The sequence below is a fragment of the Alosa alosa genome, chromosome 14 (genome assembly GCF_017589495.1).
Source record: "Alosa alosa isolate M-15738 ecotype Scorff River chromosome 14, AALO_Geno_1.1, whole genome shotgun sequence".
NCBI lineage: Eukaryota > Metazoa > Chordata > Actinopteri > Clupeiformes > Clupeidae > Alosa > Alosa alosa.
In genome coordinates, this window is record NC_063202.1 from 12525662 (window position 1) to 12548775 (window position 23114).

General features: G+C 43.7%; 1 long non-coding RNA gene across 1 annotated transcript; it reads left to right on the forward strand.

Annotated features, from left to right (window-relative positions):
• The first annotated feature begins 21700 nt into the window (after nucleotides 1–21700).
• Nucleotides 21701–22187, forward strand: LOC125307510. The gene is made up of 3 exons (XR_007195730.1): nucleotides 21701–21764; nucleotides 21902–21961; nucleotides 22129–22187. It is a non-coding gene; the product is annotated as an uncharacterized LOC125307510 (long non-coding RNA).
• The last annotated feature ends 927 nt before the right edge of the window (nucleotides 22188–23114 follow it).

Below are 23114 nucleotides of genomic sequence, written 5' to 3' on the forward strand. Positions count from 1 at the left end.
TTGCTCGGTCTGAAACTCTTTTCCTTGTCTTTGCATCTTCCATCAAGGGTTTTTGCTACTTCTTCGTCGGCTCTGCCATTATACACACGTTTGCAACAATCGCTAGCGTTTCGTTAGCCTACCTCTGTGCTGTGGATGCACAATGTAAACTGATCCTGCTTCTCGCGATGTCTGAGACTTTGTGAGACTGAAGGTTGGCGGGTACGATACACTGAACTTGCAAGCGGGATATTCTTCCTACAGGCAGTAGGGGCGGATGAGAGAGTCTTCATTCGCCCTGTAATGAGTCATTTAACCATATACCGACTTACAAAGATGATTAATTAACACGAAAACGTTGCCTGGTGTCCCTTTGATGCAACATTTTACAAAGCACTGACAGGGCCACCAAGGACTGTGAGCGAATCAACAGCAGAAAAAACTATTTAGCAAGCAGAAATATCCCAGCCTGTTTAGGATGCTTCATAGACAGGTTATCTTTCAGGTAGGCCTATATTTTCCATTAGAAAACCATCATGTTAGCGAACGCGTTGTGGCTGACTCACTTAGCTCCTGTATGCTCTATGTTCACAAACTTATGAGATGACAGTCGAAAGATAATTACAGCTCTGATATCGATTTGCTTGCGAAAAGAATGTCAGGTTAATCATACACATAAAATTTGGTGCAGTTCTGAACATCTTAACTGAAGAGAGGGGCGATTAAAGCAGAATGATATTGCATTTTGATTTTTTACCGGGGTGCAAATCACATGGGCTAGGTTGATGTGGCCCCTTGAGACCAACATACCATAAAGATTTCTTCATCCTCGGTGCCATGGTTCAGGTAGTTATTTAGAGAAAAGTGTGCCCCCCGGGGACCAAACGAAATTTTTCTGTAAAAGTCTAGTGGGGCTACATACCCACCAAATATCATGTGCCCCGGTGTTTCGGTGTCCCGGGTATCGTTGACCAAAATTTCAAGAAGTAGATGCCGGGGACAAAAAAAACTGTGACAATCACTATAGGACCGCTTCGCTAGTCATAATAAGTAGCCCTGTATGAATGAGTGAAGTGCTTTATATGAGAGTGAAGCCGAGTCTCTTTCATTTAAAATAGTTTCACAACTTTCAGACAGTGAAGCTGACAATGAAAAAGCTCAGTTGTAGATATCATGGCATTTACATGAGCTTGCCCCAGAGCAGAATCATTATTGACCTGCCTGATGTCTGTATTACAGAATACAGAGGTAATCATGATTACTGTAAATCACTCAGGTGTGAAGTCAGTGGTGGAGGCACCTGAAAGGAAACAGCACCTGTAGCACCATATGTGACTGAAACACTTCCTCCAGCAGGGGGCGCAAGCATCTTACAAACATGCTGCATGTGTTTAATAGATGGTAAAGGCTGTTATAATATGACCACATAGTGGACAACAGATGAACAATTATCACTAACTGATCCTAGCACTTACCACACTTGAATGTTTAAAAACACGCAGCAACACACAGACACACCAGGATGAACAACAGGAAGGATGACACATAAATCACTGCAGTGTATGAGAGAAGGCACACACACACACACACACACACATTTGGGAACACACACACACACACACACACACACACACACACATTATTAAGCACCTGGACCGCCCATTAAGAAAATGAAGAAAACAATGACGGTTAACAGCCACATAGTGAGATGACCTTCTTACCTGAGACTGGGCGCTCTGTGTGGGCAGAGGGGAGGGTGTGGTTAGCTGGTGTGACAGACACAGTGGTGGAGGCACCTGAAAGGAAACAGCACCTGTAGCACCATATGTGACTGAAACACTCCCTCCAGCAGAGGGCGCAAACATCTTACAAACATGCTGCATGTGTTTAATAGATGGAAGAGACGGTCATAATATGACTATTTACTGTAATAGAAGGTATTACACGAACACATAGTGGACGACAGATGATCAAATAAACAATGCATCATGTATGATCCTCTGATCAATATTTCAAGCATAATAGTTATGATAGTATTTTTTTCATTCTCATATAACCAGTCAGAGTTATGGACATCATGGAATTTACATGAGCTTGCCCCAGAGCAGAATCATTATTGACCTGCCTGATGTCTGTATTACAGATTACAGAGGTAATCATGATTACTGTAAATCACTCAGGTGTGAAGTCACTGACCAGAGCAGAACTCCATCAGTCTGGTGGTGTGTGTGCTGCTGACGTGGTTCCTGACGCTGCAGGTGAGTTGTCCAGTCACATCCCCCCTCAGCAGGAGAGTCTGGTTATCTGAACTGAGATCAGCATCAGCTTCACCCAGAGGCCTCCCATCCAGAGACCAGCTGTACTGAGGACTCTCCCCATTGGAGGAGCACCTTACACTCCTCTCCCCATTGGCTGAGCAGTTGATTAACATGTCCACATCAGACACGGGGGCTGAGGGGATAGTAGTAAATATAATATTATGTAAATCAGGGGATCAGGGGGATTACTGCCCTACTAAGGCAAAAGACTAACTCACCAGAGTGTGAAACTGAGAAACATTACTTTAAAAAGTTATCTTAATGTCCTGACATTTGAGTAATAGGTATAATATTGTAATTTTCAAATGTTGTAGTGTATACCTGTATCAGTGGTGGAGGAAGTACTGAAACTCAGTACTTAAGTAAAAGTACAAATACACAGAGAAATATTTTCTTTAGTAAAAGTAAAAGTACCACAATAACAACCCTACTTAAGTAAAAGTAAAAAGTACCTGCTTTTAAATGTACTTTAAGTATTAAAAGTAAAAGTATTTGCATAATGATTTATTCTCTTAATATCTATATTCTAAAAGGAAAAATCAGTATGGGCTGTGGCATTTTAATTAAGCTAGTTTTAGGTTATACTCAACTAGATAGTTTTAAGCTAATGCAATTGTGCTTGCCATCTGTGGCCCAGTTTACATTCTGACCTACAAGACTGTAATTCTGGTTACTAGGGTGATCTGCTGAGTAATATCATTCAGCAAAACACGAGAGCCTGAAGTTTAACGGGGTAGACAAGGGAAACGTCGGGTGGATCGTAATGCCAATTATGCTGATTGAACAGAAAAGTTGCTGAGGAAGATGTCTTTATGATTAGGTTCAGTTTCACTTGCGCAGACGCATAGACATTGCATGAGCGCTCACATTACTACCCCCCAATTGTAGGCTATGCATCTTTATTTGATCACACACAATTAAGGAATATTTCCTAATCTGGAAAATGTTACGTTTTTTCCGGCCACCGGAAAAAAGGAACGATGGTGTTGTAGAAATGTAGCGGAGTAAAAGTACAGATAATTGCTGTAAAATGTAACGAAGTAAAAGTCAAAAGTATGCACTATACATTTTACTTAAGTAAAGTACAAATACGTGGAACATTTACTTAAGTACAGTAACGAAGTATTTGTACTTCGTTACATTCCACCACTGACCTGTATTAAGTAAGTATAAGTATATATACTTTTTTGATCCCGTGAGGGAAATTTGGTCTCTGCATTTAACCCAATCGGTGAATTAGTGAAACACAAACAGCACACAGTGTACACACAGTGAGGTGAAGCACACACTAATCCCGGCGCAGTGAGCTACCTGCTACAACGGCGGCACTCGGGGATCAGTGAGGGGTTAGGTGCCTTGTGGTTACAAGTCCAGAGTGCTAACCAGTGGGCCACGGCTGCCCTTTATTAATCTATCTATAAAAAAATTAACTCAAATCTGACCTTTGACCCTTTTTTGGAAGTTACTGTATTCTGCCTTAGTATTGCCCACAAAATGACAATCGGTCATACTAAGGCAAAATACCTTAACTTCTATTTTATAGCACAATGTTATGATAACAATGATAACTTTCACTTAAAATGTAAGCAATATTAAGCCTATTGGACTCACTATGATAAAATGGATTCGCATCATATGAAAATTATAGTTTTTTCATTTTTTTCTGTACTTCATACTCATACTAGTACCACACAGACAGTCACTTCTGAATTAAGAATGAGAGTGTTTTGATGTTGTTGAGGTGTTTTGATATGAGGCACTAATTTAGACTCATTGGCTTGTTTATTTCGATAACCAGCCTAGAACAGCAAAAATATTTCAGAATCATCCCATTGTAGCATCTTAATGTCTACTGAAAAGTTTCAGTGAAAACACAGGAAATAATATTTCTTGGAATTTTACTTTGCAGTATTTGCATTATTATCATTAAATCAGCAATACATTTTGATGAGGTGTGTAGGTCTTTTAAAAATTGTGATACACTGTAGGCCTATACATTTTCCTGGATAGAATGGAAACTTATGGATGGACCACTGGAGGAAAATAAGGGAGGGTCGTGTCTTTTTATTCTTTGTTGAGGGGAGGGGAAATTTTGTAATCATGAAAACAGCAACATTTCAAAGTGGCCTAGGAGCATATTTTTCCATGTACAGTAGCTCTCAGTCTCAGTCTTCACACTTCGGGCACCCCTCTCTGCACCCCACGTTTACCCCTCATTTCCTTCTTTCTTGCAGAGTAGCAAGATTACATTACATTACATTACATTACATTACATGACATTTGGCTGACACTTTTTTAACCAAAGCGACTAACAACATGGTAAACAGTAAGTTTTAGAACAATTCTCACAATTTTAGGACAGTTTAAAAAACATTAGAGTACAGTAAGAATAAGTGCGTCGGTGAGTGCTGTTTTTAACAGTTACTTGTCAGTTTAAAACGGCTAGTGAGTGCTAGGATCAGTAAGACTTGTTGTAAGTGTTGCTATGAGAGTAGATGTTCTCTAAAGAGCTGGGTCTTCAGGAGTTTTTTGAAAGTGGAGAAGGATGTCCCTGCCCTTGTAGGAACTGGCAGTGTGTTCCACCAACGAGGAACAACAGATGAGAAAAGTTTGGATTGGCTTGAGCGTACCGGTGGTAGAGCTAGACGTCGTTCGTCAGAGGAGCACAGCGGTCTGGAGGTAGTATAAGTCTGTATGAGGGCATTCAAGTAGGTGGGAGCAGAACCGGAGACTCCTTTGTAAGATAAAGGCCTCGCACTGCGGCTTTCGTAGAGACTCAATGGAGACTGAGGGACATAGGCACTAGCAAAGGTTCTAGAGGGAATGTGATTTCTGGCGCCATATTACGTTCTCTTTCGTTCCATAGCTGTCAACATTGAACATTGAAAATAAGGGAGATGCCCCGGATTTCTCACCCAAAATACGGGAAAATGTCAACATCGTCCCCATTAACCAGTTTAGGGTCTACAGTGCAGAGTTGGTAAGTTATGGTAGGCCAACTTGGAGTGAACATACAAACAGGGGAAATTCTTTCTCTAGTAGCTGAGTAGCCTGATGGTAGGCAGGTGCACACGTAGACATACGGCCGAACATGCAAGCGCCAATGAATCGTGCTTTTACGCCAATCATGCCGTTAAACTTAAATAGGTTAACATCACTTTAAGTTCGCCATCAAGCAAGAAAAACGATGATTTGAAGACATCTGTTTCGTTGGAAGGGAAAGGGGGTAGCAACAGGGCAACACAGAGACAGGCCCAATGGCAGGGCTAATGTTATGAGAGTATTAAAATATGGGATATTCTACGGGAAAATATTAAAATGGCAATTAGCGGGAGGAAAGTTAAAATAGGCCTACGTGATAAACACGGAAAAGGTTGGCATGCATTGTTTCGGTCCCCGTGCACGGGGATTATTTGTCACATTATTACTCACATATGATTATTTGTGAAAATGTGCAAACAGGTGCAACACATTTGAAAAGGAAGGACTGGTAGCATGCAAGCTCCCAGGAAAAGATTGATTTAAGAATGTTATCACAGTGTGTCTTGGCGCAAAGCAGCGCGGGCGGAAGACAGTGACAATTGGCAAGGGAGGGTCATGTCTTTTTTGACAATTCTGTTGGAGGGTCATTGAACAATTTCTAGCAGGCAAGGGAGGGTCATGCAACTTTTGACTGAAGCACTCAAAATCCCTCCGGTGGCCCCTTCAATAAATAACGTCCCTTAACTAAATGCAAATGATAAAACAAAGTTCTCCCACACAAATTAGGTAGATTAGGATGTGATTGGTTGCCTTTATTTGGTCATTTTATATTACTGCAATTTAAAGCTGCCTGCTTTGCGACTAGCTTTAATTTCCCCACTAACCCGCAGCTACACTAAACTTTAGGCTTGCATTGATAAAATTGACAGCCTGTAACAACTTGGGAGTTTTGACTAGCCGGCAGCAAGTTTTAAAAACTTGTGGCAGATTTAATGGATTTGCTTTCTCGTTGGTTGTTTGGTATGGATTTTAACAAGGGTTCAACAAAAAGTAGGCTCTAAATTACTACATTCCTGCTGCTGGTGTGTGTGTGGAAGGTGTATCGTTGCGGCTCCAACAAACTCGCGTAGTTTTCAGTCAATGACTATCATTTGCAGGCGAGAGCTAGCATATGAGACAAAAAAAATCCCAGTTGACATGTAGCCTTGTATTACGGGCTGTGATGTGAATTAAGATATCCTAGGCTACAAGCCATGCTCTAATGCACCGCTTGTTACTGAATATGTTGTTGAGTTTAGGCTTTTAAGTTAGGCTAGGCCAGAGGTTCCCAAACTGTGAGGCGCGTCAAATAATTTGAGGGGAGGCGCAGAACGTTGATTCAAAAAAAAAGAAGGAAAAAACTTAAATTTTATTTTAGAACTATGTTTTTATTTAATGATTATGTAATTGTTAACATTCTAAAGTCGAAATAAATCATAGAAGAGATGTATACTAAATCTTTGGGATAGTGGAAAGTATTCTTGATCCCTATCCTGTGTGAGAATGTATTGTGGAAACTTCATAACATAACCAGAGAATGTCTAATAAGGGGAGAACTGCCACTCTCGGAAAACTTCCGGTTTCTGAACTGGTTGCAGTTCCTTCTGTGGTTTCACATGAGGGCGCTCGTCCATGAGTGCAGAATGCATGGCGGTCTATGGAGCTGTACCCAAAATCCACTTTTCTCGGGATATAATTTTTTTTCAAGTAATTTGAGTATTGTATTCGAAAGGGGAGGCAAAGAAAATACACTTGGTTGAGTATTATATTTTTTAAAGTCACTTAATTGTTCTTAAAAGCCTTTCAAATGTGTCAATGACGTCATTCATTAGCACAATGCTAGCGTGTTATGTGCAACAATGACCCAACCTGTAAGAAATCAAAAGGACATAAGTACTCGTTCATTCAACTTTTGACCTATAACCCATGTTGAAGTTATACAAACTACAATCAAATCTGAGATGTCAACGACAATCAGGTGAAAGAGACAATTTTAGCCATCTAGCTCCATTGACTCCCATTCATTCTGCACTCATGGCGATCGCCCCCAGTGGAACTCTGGTGGAACTGCATCCAAAATTCGGTACAATAGGACTTAATACGGAGTGGCAAGGCTCTCCGTAGACGGGCTCTGACATAACTTAGCAACAGTGCCGCCAGCCGAGCTAGCTGCAAGTTACCAGTGAACGGTTAGCCCAAGAATTTTCGTCGGCAAATCAATTTCACTGGAGCTCCAAGCGGATTTGTACGCACAGCCTTACAACACTGTTTACAGCTCTTCGAGTCACAGTGAAATGTCATTTTTGGTACATAGCTAATTTAGATAAACGTATGGTGTGAGTGTTTGCGTTTCTTTAGGAATCCGCCGCCTTAGTTTGTATAGAAATGAATATTAAGTGACACATACACGTAAGAGGTTGGACATACGTGACGGTTGGTAATATGTGACGTCACGTTCCGATAGCTAACTTAAAATGGACAGATTTGTCACAATCACTGCACGACTGTGGCTTAACTAAAGTGAATACCATTATTTGAAAATGATTGTCGGGGAGGGAGGGAGGGCGGCGCGGAGGTGTCACTGTTTTCAGAGGGAAGGCCCACATTGATGGAGTTTGGGAACCCATGGACTAGGCTATCAAGATTAGCCTATCTTTAATACACCAGTATATGTCATTCCTTGATCTTGGCATTTAGGCTAGGCTATGTTTCAAAGCCATCAATCTAACAAAAAGCAAGCACTGCAAAACATGTAGGCTACTGTAGGCTATACACTTTATTGAAGTTAGTGTGTGTCTGAGGTGATTTAATTGAATAATGCATAGCCTAACTCCAGCCGGCAATACAACTTCACGTTGATGGTCGGTCAGAAGGCAGCTAGCCGTAACTTCAATCAAGTGTAGCAGCGTGAAAGGAAGGCATAAAGCCGTATCTGATGTTACAGGCTTCTGCCAGAGTTTCCCCTCGGCTTTTTGAAGTTACGGCAAAAACAAAATATTATTTCTCCCAAAAAACAACCAAATTGAAACTTGATGTTTGTCTACATGATAAAACTTATGTTTATTGTCCTAATAATGACAAAAACTAATTTTCGCCAAAATCGAAGTTACAACCTTTTGCCTTAGTCCTTCTCGATGGCAGAGTTGCAACGGTTTGGCTTGAATTCCCTGCTACTTGAAAACAAATAATGTTGCTGTTGGTGAACAGTGTGACACGAGTTTAAGCTTTTATTAAAGGAACCATATGTAAGAAATGTATTTCAATTAATCATAAAATGGCCCTGAAATGTCACTAGACATTAAGAAATCATGTTAATCACTGACAACAGTAGCCAAGATATTGTCATTTAGAAAGTGAAGTTGCAGCCCTCAACTGATGTTGATGTTGTGTTTTGTCATGTCATGTTGTGTTTTGGCCTGATGCGCCACCCTCCACCTATCTACTAATCACAAAGTCAGAAGTGTTTCAGCATCCGGGTTGGTAATCTCGAGTCAGGGGGGAGGGGATAAACCAGTCTACAGTAATTTGAAAGTGATTGCAGTATCAGTTTTGCCCACAATCTTACATATGGTTCCTTTAAGTTGGCAAAAGTTTGAACTAGCTCCGCTGGTGGGAAAATGCATGGGACTCATAGCTGTCCTATTGCGTGCAGAGGGAATTTGAAAGACAACCGATTATCCCGCCCCTCGGACTGAGCACTGTGAACGGTGAGTGCCCAGACCCTACATTTTAATGTCTATAAATAAGATACATTGATTGTAAATGTATGAACTTACAAACCCCTAACCTCGGCCTGTAACCCGGGGTCAGTGAAGATGAGTCAAGCTGGATGTTAATCTGTTGGGGAATAGCTGTTTTAGCTGGAAACACCAAAAGCTCAGTTTTTTGAGAAATTAAGCTGAATGTGGTGGTTTCTCATCCAGACTGAAATATCCTTAACTAATGTTGCAAAATGGTCGCTTGAGAGGCTTCTGAGGTTACACCGGAACAAAATTGTTGGAACTGCTGGGTAATCCAGGAGACACACAGAGAATCTAATGAAGTAATGATCCGATACATGTAATGGATTAACCAAAACGTTGTCTGTATTACAGTTACATAGCAAAATTATATCAAGATCTTTACCAGCCTTGTGTGTAGGAGGACTGTGGACACGTGTGATATTAAATGAGGAGAGTAAGGACAGGAAGTCAATTGAAGACAAGTTATCCAAATGAATATTAAAATCGCAAAAAGGTTAATAATGGCAAGTATCCATTAAAATAGCAGACAGTAGAATGACCAACTCATTCACAAAGTTTCCCAGTTGTTCTGGAGGGCGATAAATAACCACCAAGTATGATGGTATGATGGAAACTTTTTGAGTAAACTTCCAGTCATCAGAGGCAAGAAAGTCTGTCCCACCTCTTCTACCAGATGAACAACTAACAAACGAAAAAGCATAATTGGTGGACAATGCTGCAGGTGTGGTCGTATTCTCGTTTACGTTTCTGTAAGCGCAGGTAACTGAAGCGATAACTGTGAGGCTAGAGCAGGAATGAAGTCCGCTTTATTCACTGCAGATTGGCAATTCAACAACCCCACAGAAAAAGGAGGACATACTGAAGCCTGCTGGACTAATGTCATGTTGCCTTTCAACATCAGTGTCCTTACTAACCTGACCTGATACAGGAATATGTTAAACGGCACACGAGCGCTGACGCTCCAGCACAATAACCACTTTAAATGCTAATGGATCACGCGGAAAACCACCCCCTCGAAAACCAAGGCCAGTCTAAACACAATTAACAGACAGACAGACAACCTTAATGAAAACAATATCGTCTTCCCCCTACCCAGCACGGCTAATGACTACTGTATACAGAACTCTATATATATATATATATATATATATATATATATAATAGACTGTATAGAACGGGTTTCATCTGTTATCACATCAGAGGAGAGATAAAGTGATTTACCTTCTATGGTCAGCTGTACTGTGTGTTGTCCCACTGATGTCCCATCTTTATGGATCTCCACTCCGTATGTTCCTGCGTCTCTCCTCTCTGCAGGGTTGATAATCATGGTCCCGTTATCAGGAACAAACTGCCACCTCTGGAGGACTGATGGGGTGTTGAACTCATTATTAAACACTGACATGGAATTTCTGAATTTAAAAACAGCTGTATTGTTATAACGGAGGATCAGCTGATGTCCACTGGTGTTCATCAGCTGCAGGTACACAGGTCCTCCCAGAGCCCCATAACATGTAGCATCCTGAGGAGCATCACACATGGAGTCCAGACCTGCATTAAGAGAGAAGATTCATTCTCATCACATGAACACATCAGTATGAATGAGTCCAGAGTTGAACAGACAGAGACCCTTTACTGACAATAGATTGTAAATAAATATCAAATTCAAATCACCGACGTTTGCCTACAAAGTAGTCTCTGGTTTTGCACCCATCCACTTAAATACCCTCATACTGGCATCAGGCACGGTGCCAGGATTCCAGTTTTGGATGGGCCAGACCAATTGTGGGTGGACCTTAAAAAAAACTTTATCAAATCACTGTTTAACCTAATAAAAATGACTGACTAATATACTGTTATATTATTTGTGCTTACATAGAGATTTGAATAGCTTGATGCTCTTTAAATAGTTTGTTGCATTGTAAAAAGGACGGACGTACCCATCCTCGATCACTGTCCTTGGTTCTGACCAAATAAGAGCGCTTTGGAATCTCCATTACGCACCACACCTGCTCGCTGTGCTTTAGCGCATCTCTCGAATAGACCTGGCTGTAAAAGTGGGAATCTAATATTTCCCCCAAACAGTTTAGTTCTGTTTGTATAACATGAGGTTGAATATTTCATTTGTTTTAGGTTTTCAACATTACAGATCACACTGCCCAACAGTTTCAATCAATATGCAGGGCAGTTGAAAACATTCGTTGCTTAGCCCATAGTGTCTAAACGGTTTTCATAATTCCCATTTTGCCTGACTTGCTGTTCACTTTTCATAAATTAATCCACTGACTCAAGCCTCATTTGCACCACATTTATTGAATATTATGGACAATAATATTTTGACAATTAGAGGATGTAATGACATTTAGCTATCTTGACAGTTTCTGTTTGCTATTAGAAACAAACTATATAGCCACCTAGCAGAGTGGCTTTTAAATAGCAATATGCATTATATGGTTTGTTATGCTTAGCTTAGGGAGAATGGAACATTGAAGACTCACTAATTCGATTAGGAGTGTCAGGGCACACACTCAGGAAACAAGGTTAGGCTCAATCAAGTCGTTTTAATTTGAAAACAGCAACCAAGGCAGGAAAATTTAAACAAGGTCTTGAAGTGAAGTTAACGCTCAGAAGAACTTGACAAACAAGGCAGTCCTACATAAAGGCTCCAATCTTGCAAGAGGATATCGTCCAACAGAAAAAGTCCAATAGAAAATGTCCAACATAAAAGTTCTACAACCTGGGACATAGCAGGAAATTCCAGAAACGAGGAGCTGGGCTTGGAAACAAGGAGCATTCCGTGCGCTGGAGTAAGTGTCTCCGTTGAAGAGGCCAGACAGAGAGAGCAGAGTGACAGGGATTTATATGGGCAGTAGGAGATTGGCTACAGGTGCTGGGGAGTGGCAAACGGGTGATTGGATGATTGGGTAATCAGTAGACAGGGGAATTAGATTGGGAGATCTTTGGAGCAGAATGACGAGGAGGAGAGACTGGTGGAGAACCTGGTGGTGTCGTGACATTACCCCCCCCTCAGGAGCCGCTTCCAGGGACGAGGTGACACGGCGTCGCGGTCGGCCACGGCTGCGGGGGGCTGGTCGACAGGGATGGGTGCGATGGAACTCAGCAAGGAGGGCTGGGTCCAGGACGTCAGATCGGTGCACCCAGGACTGGTCCTCTGGACCGTAGCCCTCCCAGTCGACCAGGTATTCCAACCGACCTCTGCGACGCCGAGAGTCCAGGATGTCGCAGATGGCATAGACAGGACCCTCGTCCAGGAAAAGCGGCAAGGGGGGGATCAACAGCGGCACCAGGCTCTGTGGCGGAAGGAGAGAGAGATATGAGTTAAAGGGTTTTAGAAGAGACACATGGAAAGTCGGGTGGATTCGGTAATGAGCCGGGAGCTGGAGGCGATAGGTGACAGGGTTGATCCGGTGAGTTATGGTGAAGGGGCCGATGTATCGAGGGCTAAGTTTTTTGCATGGGAGACGCATTCTGATGTCCCGGGTAGACAGCCACACCTTTTGACCCACTTCATACTCCGGTGCCGAGGATCGTCGTAGGTTGGCATGGCGACTGTGGCGATTGATGGCCCTCTGTAGATGGTGGTGTGCTTCACCCCAGACCCCCTTACTTTCCTGATACCAACGGTCTACGGCAGGGACATCAGAAGATTCTCCCGTCCAGGGGAACAGTGGAGGTTGGTGACCAAGGATGCATTGGAATGGTGTCAGGCCAGTGGAAGGTTGATGCAGAGTTCTGCGCATACTCAAGATGGACTCATTTGGCAGGATGGGTTCAGGTTGCTCACTGGACTCCTCTGGATGGTGAATTCTTGATAGGGCATCTGCCCTAGTATTATGTGATCCAGGTCTGTAGCTGATCGTGAAATCGAAGCGAGTGAAAAAGAGGGCCCATCTGGCTTGGCGGGGGTTGAGTCATTTTGCTTCTTTAAGGTATTGGAGATTCTTGTGGTCAGTAAGGACTGAGAATGGGTGTTTCGATCCCTCAAGCCAGTGTCTCCACTCCTCCAGGGCTAGCTTGATGGCAAGTAATACGCGATTACCGATGTCATAATTACGTTCCGCTGGGCTAAGCTTCCTAGAGAAGTAGGCACAGGGATGAAGACGAGGAGGATCACCTTGGTACTGAGAAAGGACGGCGCCAACTCCAGTGGTGGATGCATCCACCTCAACGATGAACTTCTTCTCAGGGTCTGGGTGGCGAAGGACTGGTGCAGATGCAAAGGCCCGTTTCAACTTCTGGAAGGCCTCTGAAGCTTCAGGAGTCCAGGATAGGCTTTTGGGTTTGTTCCGGAGTAGAGAGGTGAGGGGTGCTGCAGTCAGACTGAAGCCGTGGATGAAGCGCCTGTAGAAATTTGCAAACCCTAAGAAGCGTTGGAGTCCTTTGACTCTGTGTGGCGCATCCCAGGAGAGGACCGCCTTCACCTTCTCGTCATCCATACTGATTCCGTGGCGAGGTTTGGTGGAAGAGGCACTACTCAGACTTCGCGAAGAGCTGGAACTCCCGGAACTTCATCAGGACCAGGGAGACGTGCTTGACATGATCTGTGGGGTTGGCTGAATATATGAGTATGTCATCAATGAAAACCATGACAAACAGATTGAGATATTCTCTGAACACTTCATTGATAAACCCCTGGAAAACTGAGGGTGCATTAGACAAACCGTAGGGCATTACCAGGTATTCGTAGTGACCAGTGGGGGTGACAAAAGCAGTCTTCTATTCGTCGCCTGGGCGAATACGGACTAGATTGTAGGCACTTCTCAGATCCAGTTTGGAGAATACCTTGGCATCATGCAGTTGCTCAAGAGCTCCCGGAACAAATGGAAGGGGATATCTGAACTTCACTGTGATCTTATTCAGTGCACGGTAATCGATGCAGGGTCTAAGTCCACCATCCTTCTTAGCCACAAAGAAGAAAGAAGCCACTGGTGATTTTGACGGGCGTATGTATCCCAATTGTAGAGCTTCCTCAATGTAGTTCTTCATTGCCTCTTGCTCAGGGATGGAGAGTGGGTAGACCTTTCCTCGTGGTAGGGGCTGACCAGGTTCCAGGTCGATTGCACAATCCCAGGGTCGGTGTGGAGGAAGGTGAGCTGCACGGCGTGGACAGAACACATCGCTGAAGGAGGAGTATTCAGGTGGGACAACTACTGGACGACTCTGCCCTGGACTTTTAATGGTGGTTGCATTGAGTGACAACCTTGGTGAGAGTACAGGGGCGAGGGAGTTTTGGGAAACAGTTGGTATGGCATTCCTTTCCCCATTGAAGGATTTCTCCAGTGGACCAGGAGATCACAGGTGCATGTTGCACGCTTCTTTGCTCGCTTTGAAGCACAAAACAGCACTTGCCCACAGAAGACCCCTCCCCCTCCACACAAGCAGCCCCTGTGCCTCTCTGCCGACAGCGTGAAGAGGACACTTGCTGCCATCAACACCCGTAAGGCAGCAGGCCCAGACAACATCCCAGGTCGGGCGCTGAAGGACTGCGCTGAGGAGCTTAAGGATGTCTTCACAGACATCTTTAACACTTCCCTGAAGCAAGCCATCGTCCCATCATGTTTCAAAGCGGCTACCATCATACCTGTGCCGAAGAAAACTGCTCCATCCTGCTTCAATGACTACCGCCCGTGGCACTGACACCCATCATCATGAAGTGCTTTGAGCGGCTTGTCATGTCACACATCAAATCCATTCTCCCCCCCACCCTGGACCCCTTCCAGTTTGCATACCGAGCCAAACGGTCCACAGAGGATGCAATCTGCTCTGCCCTCCACCCAGCCCTCACCCACCGGGAAAAAAGACTCATATGTGAGATTGCTGTTTAGAGACTTCAGTTTTGCATTCAACACCATAATACCACAACAACTCATCTGCAAACTTGACAAACTGGAACTCAGTACCTACCTCTGCAACTGGCTACTGGACTTCCTCTGTCAGAGGCCTCAAGTAGTACGTGTTGGCAACAATAGCTCAAGCAGCATCACACTGAGCACGGGGGCCCCTCAAGGCTGCGTGCTCAGTCCGCTGCTTTTCACCCTGCTGACGCATGACTGCACTGCAACCTACAGCAACAACCACAGTGAAATTTGACACAACTCTGGTGGGTCTCATCACCAATGGCGACGAGACTCAATACAGGTTGGAGGTCGACCTTCTGACCACGTGGTGCAGGGACAACAACCTCCTGCTGAACGTCAGCAAGACCAAGGAGATTGTTGTTGACTTCCGGAGAGGTCACACCCAACACCTGCCACTGACCATCGACGGTGCTGTGGTGGAGAGAGAGCAGCACCAAATTCCTGGGGGTGCACATCAGTGAAGACCTCTCCTGGACCACCAACACTGCATCACTGGCGGAGAAAGCTCAGCGCCGCCTGTACTTACTGCGGAAACTCAGGCGAGCAAGTGCTCCACCAGCCATCATGACCACATTCTACCGAGGCACCATTGAGAGCATCCTCTCCAGCTGTATCGCTGTGTGGGGGAAGCTGCACTGAATACAACAGGAAAGCCCTGCAGCATAGTGAACACAGCTGTAAGGATTATTGGTGCTTCACCCCTCCCCTGAAGGACATTTACACCTCCCACCTCACCATAAAGCGACCACAATTGTGAGTGATGCAAGTCACCCCGCTCACAATTTGTTTGATCAACTGCCCTCTGGGAAAAAGGTACAGAAGCCTGCGCCCCCCGCACCACCAGACTCACCAACAGCTTCATACACCAGGCTGTTAGGATGCTGAACTCTCTCCCCCCTCCACCCTCAGCTACATAACATCCTGGACTTTGGACCCACAATGGCTGCCTTGCACTACTCCACTTGCACACTTTGCAACTTGTCCTGAAAACACTACTGAACACACTTCTGCTGCTCTTACATAACTTGCACCACTATGCCACTTGCATACTTAGGTCAAACAGAACTACCTCAGCCATTTATTGGCCTGACTTTTGCACTATTATATTGACTGTCTACTGTATGCACAATTGCAACAAATTTTGCTGCTCTTATTTTCTTCACTGTATGTGCCTTCTTATTTTTACTTTTTATATTGTTTACTTGAATGTTATGTTTGTCTGTGGACCTAATTGGTAAAATATGTCTTGTCTCCACCGTGGGATAGTAGGAAACGTAATTTCGATCTCTTTGCATGTCTTGACATGTGAAGAAATTGACAATAAAGCAGACTTTGACTTTGATAAGCCAGGGGCGTCCTAGAATCAGATCGACTGCGGAGTCTTCAAGGATATAAAAAGTTGGATGTCTACATGTGGAGAATGTAGACATCCAACACGCATCACTAGGTTATTAGTGTGATATTGGACCTGCTTGCGGGCTAAGGGCTTACCCACTATTGAGTGGACGTTGAGGGGGGCAGTGCAGCGGGTCCTCGGGAGCTGGAGACGCTGGACAAGGGACCCGGAAATGAAGTTCCCGGCTGACCCTGAATCCAGGAGAGCAGAGACTGTGTAGGTGGACATAGCATGGGACAGGGCAACTTCAATGAGTAATGGTTTGTAGTGCACAAGAGGAGTACTCACGATACCGACCATGGGTCATGGTGGGCGTGTAGGGCATCTAGTGATGTAGTGGCCCGAAGTCCCACAGTACAGACCTAGACTTTGGGTCATGCGTCACCGGCGCTCTGCTGGGGTGAGTCGCAGGGAATCTACTTGCATTGCTTCTGTTCCAGCAGCTGCATGTCCGTCATCAAATTGGGGAACAGAGGCTGAAGTGGTATGGCGGGGGTCCTTGAAGCAGCACTCTCGGCAGTTGGCTACTCGAACGGCGAGATGAATGAATCTCTCCAGTCCTATGGCGTCATCATATGGGGACAGCTGGAGACGGAGAGAGGGTTCCAACCCATAGGGCATGCAGTTTTGCTTGGGTGGAGGAATCGCCCTCAGGTAGGTCGAACACTTCCTTGAAATGAGCCACGAAGTTGTCCACCGATGCTACTGTGGGGCCATTTTGTCTCCAGACGCTTTCAGCCCATTGCAAGGCACACCCCGAGAGCAGAGAGAGGATATAGGCTACTCGTGATCGGTCTGTAGGGAATCTGTGTGGCTGCATCTCCCAGGCCAATGAGCATTGCAACAGAAATCCCTTGCATGCCTCTGGAGTTCCAGAATATGGCGCTGGATTCACCACTGCGTTCCCTGGAATCATAGCTGGAGGTGCTACTGAGCTGCTCTTGCGCAGCTGCTACGTTTGCAGAGTTGGGAAGTGTTGGCCGTGCATTGTCTACCATTCCCTGGAAGGGATCCACATGTTCAGCTCTTAATGGTTGAGGCTCCATTGCCTGGTCTGGCCTTCTGTCAGGGCACACAGACTCAGGAAACAAGGTTAGGCTCAAGTCGTTTTAATTTGAAAACAGCAACCAAGTCAGGAAAATTTAAACAAGGTCTTGAAGTGAAGTTAACGCTCAGAAGAACTTGACTTGACAAACAAGGCAGTCCTACATAAAGGCTCCAATCTTGCAAGAGGAGATCATCCAACAGAAAAAGTCCAATAGAAAATGTCCAACATAAAAGTTCTACAACCTGGGACGTAGCAGGAAATTCCAGAAACGAGGAGCTGGGCTTGGAAACAAGGCGCAGCCCGTGCGCTGGAGTAAGTGTCTCCGTTGAAGAGGCCAGACAGAGAGAGCAGAGTGACAGGGGTTTATATGGGCAGTAGGAGATTGGCTACAGGTGCTGGGGAGTGGCAAACGGGAGATTGGATGATTGGGTAATCAGTAGACAGGGGAATTAGATTGGGAGATCGTTGGAGCAGAGTGACGAGGAGGAGAGACTGGTGGAGAACCTGGTGGTGTCGTGACAAGGAGATGGATACTCTGTTGTGATGGCATGCAACGTCCCTTTTTACTCTTCTGAGTGAGCAGTGAGTTCGGCTGTGCTGTGTGAGAGGCTCAGGCCTGTTTCATTTGTGAATTACATCGAGTTCACCCAAAGCGTTGCCCCATGATTATAAAAAAAAGACTGACCTAGCCTATGTAGTAGCCCATGTTATTACACTAGGCAAAGTAGGCCACCACTGTTTGGCCAGCTCCAGACTGTAGGCTAGAGGCTGATAACAAAACTGAACTTGTAGGCTAGTCTAAATGACGAGAACAGGATAACTCCACCACCACCTTGTTATTGATGACTTCATGATTTCCTTGTAACGTAGGCCTATACCAAATATCAAATGCAAACAATGACATGCCCAACCTCGCTCGCGCACATAGAGTTCAAATTATGTGTTATGGAAGGTAACGTTCATGTTAAATCTGCTGCATGAAGAAGAGTGAGTTCACCCGTGTCCGCTTGGCTTATTTGTTCAATACGTCCATCTCATCTCAAAGTTTAACCCTTAAAGGAGTACCGTCACACCGGTGTGACAGGAATGTTGAGAAATGAACATTCTAAAGAATATCTGGGTTCATTGAATTCAACATAGAATTTTAGAACCTTCAATTGTTGCGGAAGTTAGAATGTTCAAAAACCTACACCTTTAAGGGTTAAATGCGCGATCGGAATAATGGTTTCATATTTGTTAACTGTACAAAATACATTCGGGCTGAAGCCCTGGCAAAATCAGCTGGCGACTACCCCTCGGGCACAGAACTTGTTCATTGACGTCATCTGTCATGTAAAACATGCTCCAAGAGAGCTCAAGATCAATCACACCCATTAGGCCCTTTAATGCAAATCGGATCAATGATCACAATATCAACAACGTTTGCTGCATTGCAAAAAAAAGCATTTAAGAAGCCATTATTAAACCATAGAGATGTGCTAGGTGTTATGGATCTCAGCTCTCCCCTTATCTCCTGGTTGCAGCGATACAACGAGACTGTTTGTGCACGTTTAAGGTACCTAAACAACGACTAGCTAGCCTAGCATAGGCCTACCGACAAGCTAGATCCGATCCAGAACCTCACGTATGTGGCACTGCTGAACTTGCACAGAAACATCACCAGCTTTTTAAAATAGTTTTGAAAAACATTTAGACTATTTTAGCACAGATTATGAGATTATTTTAATTGAATAATTATTGACAAAATTAAAATATATTAAAAGTTTTTTTTTTTTTTTTTTTAAGAAAAGTTTTGGGTGGGCCTGTTGAAAAGTGGGTGGGCCTAGGCCCGTCCAGGCCCACCCGTAGAGCCGTGCCTGACTGGCATGTGTTACCTCCCGACCATAGCACTCCTCAGATGAACGACGCTGCCACCGTTATGCTCAGGGCAATCTGACCTGTTCTCATCTGTCGTTCCCCGTAGGTGGAACGCATTACTTGTTCCTACCAGAGAGGGCGCCCCTTTCTACTTTCAAAAAACTCCTGAAAAGCTAAGAGCATCTCCTCTCGTAGCACTGCAACTAAACTTGCTAATGCTAGCACATACCGTACTGTATACCACCCGCCTACAACTGACACTATCTGTATGGAAGTAGCACTCACTGCTGAACTAACACACACACACACACACACACACACTCACTGCTGCACTAACTTGTCCTTACCGTATTGTACCTTGACACACACACACACACATACACACTCGCTGCTGCACAAACTTGTCCTTATCATACTCTACCTTCACACACACACACACACACAGGGGCGTAGATTTGCGTGGGGACCGAAGGACGTGTCCACGCCAATGTCAAATTACGACTGAAATGTCCCCACCAATATTCAGGTTGAAATGGGGAAAAGGCCACATGCTTACACAAAGAGTTAAATAATTTCTCACTTCAGTGCTGCCGATCATCTCGCACAGATCTTGTAATGTGCAGTAGCCTATAAGGGTAAATCGCTGATTTGAAGTTACCTATAATAACTACCAGTGAGCGCAGCATGCAGCTTCAGCTTTACTTCACTACAAGCATGAAGTGCGCCCAAATTCACCCATTCTTCTCTGTTGAACTCCTCGAGAAGTAGGCTACTCATCACACATGTGTCACATGAAAGAGCCTTTTCTCAGCTTTTAAACGGTGCTAGCTGGCCACTGTTTGCTGTGATAAACAGTTCGTGAGAAAAATAACTTCAAGAGTTTTAATTATTATTCTCTGCGCCCATCTCCACATCCATTCGTCTCGGTGGAATATCGTACACTCTTAGAAAAAGGGTTCTTGTGGGTGCTAAATAGAACCATTGGGGTTCTTTGCCAAGGAAATAGAACCTTTTGCCTGAAAAGGGTGCTATTTCTTACTCGCGAGGATTATTTGAACTTAAACGACCGTTTATGGAACCCTTTCCCGGAGACGCTCACTCTGCTGCAGTGGATTTAACGGTAAGTGGCACAAAGTTTTTTCTGCTTTTCCCCCATTCATAATCATTGCCCGTGTGGCCTGCAAATCGAAACATTAAGTGATACTTTTTTAAGCAAAAGCAAGAAGCGTTCCCCGTAAACGTTGGTGGGCGATAACACATGACTGTCAGCTGTCAGAAGTAGTAAATTGTAACGTTAGAGGTTCGTTGAATGTTAGCAGCAGCTAGCTATCATAGACATTGATTCACCCTAACGTTACTGGATCCATCATTAAGATAAGTTTTGTACTTTCTTGTCAGCCTGGCAATAAAATCAACTATCGATTATATGATTTCGAGCTTGTGTAGAACGACACTAGCTACTGTTCAATATCCTCCCTCTCCCCTATTGAGTTAAAGCTATCTACAGCTAGCCTGCTAGCGCTAGCTGTCGCTAGTTAGTGAACATAGCATTAGAAGCAAAGCAGAGTATTCAGCTACTAACGTCAGCTAACATACGATGCAAATGATTTGGCAATAACTAATACTTCATTAGCAGACTGTTTAGTTCAATTACAGGGAACCCAGCCAACAAGTTAGGATAGCTAACAGTAGCCAATAGTGCTATAACAGACTTCTGAAACACATACAGATAGCTATCAGTTGAACCTCGTTCTTGTATCATGCTGGGCTCATTGCAAATTACAATGTATTTAGTACATCTGTATAGCTAACGCTACGGCTCTGGTGTCTGTAAGACAATACAGGCATCTAAAAGAGGATGGAACTCACTACAATATGTACTTAATGTCTATGTCTTATTTTTCATTTTAGATGAAGATGTCTGTCAATGATGAAGATATCTGAAACACAATCTTGTTTTTGAGAGGTGGAAAAGTTACGCAAATCATCGTTGGTTCAGTGAGTATACTTCATTAATTCAATAATTTTTTTCATGAAGGTTTTTAGGACCACATGTTGTTTTTTTCTACCTATAGACTTTTGTTATTTTTTTCCTGCCTATTGTTTAATAACGCTCAGCATCTCCTCTGCTACTAAAACCATAAGTAGGACAATTCTAATTCCAATGATTGTTCTTTCAGGTACCCAAACCATAAAAAATACACTGATGTCCTGTGGTGTCTGATCACTAGATATCCATTTCTTAATGACCACAGCTAATCTGGTTATGTATGTTATTTTTTAACGTTTTGTTATGGAAAACATTATTCCTCAATTGAATTCCTATACTACTCTGACTCTGTCTGAGTCTCATAATTCATGTCTTTACTCAAAGGAGACCCTGCTGGAGTGTATTAAGAATAAGTTCAAAAAGGAAAGGTCTCCTTTGATAAACTTGACGACGGTGCAGGAGATTAAGAGAAAGTTTGGTGTCAGAAGACAAAGAATTGTGGCCATGTGCCTCTGGAGGACCCACCTGGACATCAGGTGCCATTTTTACATTCTTGCTTGTCTTTAGCCCGTTTGTTTTCTTGTCTGTATGTCTATATGCTAGCTAGTCACAGTAGCCACTGTTTGTCAGTACAGATATCTTAATATTACACATTTCTCTTTGCTAATTTCAGAGAGCAAAAAAGTACAGAGTGGGGGTCCAGATGTCTTCTGATTACGAGCCAACACAAGAGGTTTGTAATATGTTTGTGAATGAAATGTTGAATCATACAGCAGTTAGGTCCGGCTACATTATTTATTTATTTCTGATTGAATGAAAGACTATCTGGCTTGAGAAAATTTATATTATCATTGCTCACATACGTTTTGCATTCTCTGAATGTCTTTTTTTTTTTTTCAGATTATGTTGGACCTTGAAGCAGTTGGGGAGGACTACCACAGCTTTCAAGAGCATATACATGTAAACGCCATAAACAATTAGTTGTGCCGTCGTCAGCCAGATATTAGTCATATAATGGACAGGATGAGGCAAACTGTCTATAAGAGGGTAGAGCAAATGGGAAAACCAACTGAGGAGGTGATGGAGATGTTCCAATTTCTTTGGGTGCCAGAGCTGGTGAGTAGCAAAGTCTTATAGTAGTATTACTAAAATGTGAGTTCAGTGCTGTTCAGTAGTAAGTTCTATAACCATTTATTGGTAACTACAATTTCCTCTGTTTTGTTTTGTTTGTTTATTTGTAGATGCATCATGAAATGAAGTTGCGGTTTGGACTGGACTTAAAGCTAAGCCTGCATAACACCCTCGGTATATTGACCCCTAACGTCATCAGAGTGGCTGACAGTGGGAGTCAGAGGGAGAGCCTGTCAAGCCTACGAGATACTAACACAGATGGTAAGTCACCAGCTTCTTCTTTTCCCTTGCACCCTTCAATTATTTAATAATAATAAGATCATTAAAATATGTTTTAATGAAATCATTCTTTGTTTCTTTTGACATTTCAGACCTTCAAAAAAGTGCTGCTGTCCTAATTTTGCCTGCCCTTTTTAAGGAGGATGCAAAGGATTCCTCATTTGCATAGGAACCACTGAGCGTGTTTCCAACCATCATCTTCCAGGGTGGTGATACTCCCCTCCTTGCCAGGAGAGCATCCATAAAGATGGATGGCATCACAATAGCAAGTGGAGAGATGGATGTGCCACATGCCCTCCAATGCGAATTTGTCATTGGCCCCTCCCCTGACATTGATGCCTCCTTAGGCCTTATCTGTATTTTTTGTTTATATTTTCTTTTTGATGTTCAGTACCCAAAAGAGGCCCACCACACATTACTATTCTTTGACAGACGCCTTAACCTGTCTATGTCTAAGCCCTCCACTCCAGTGTTGC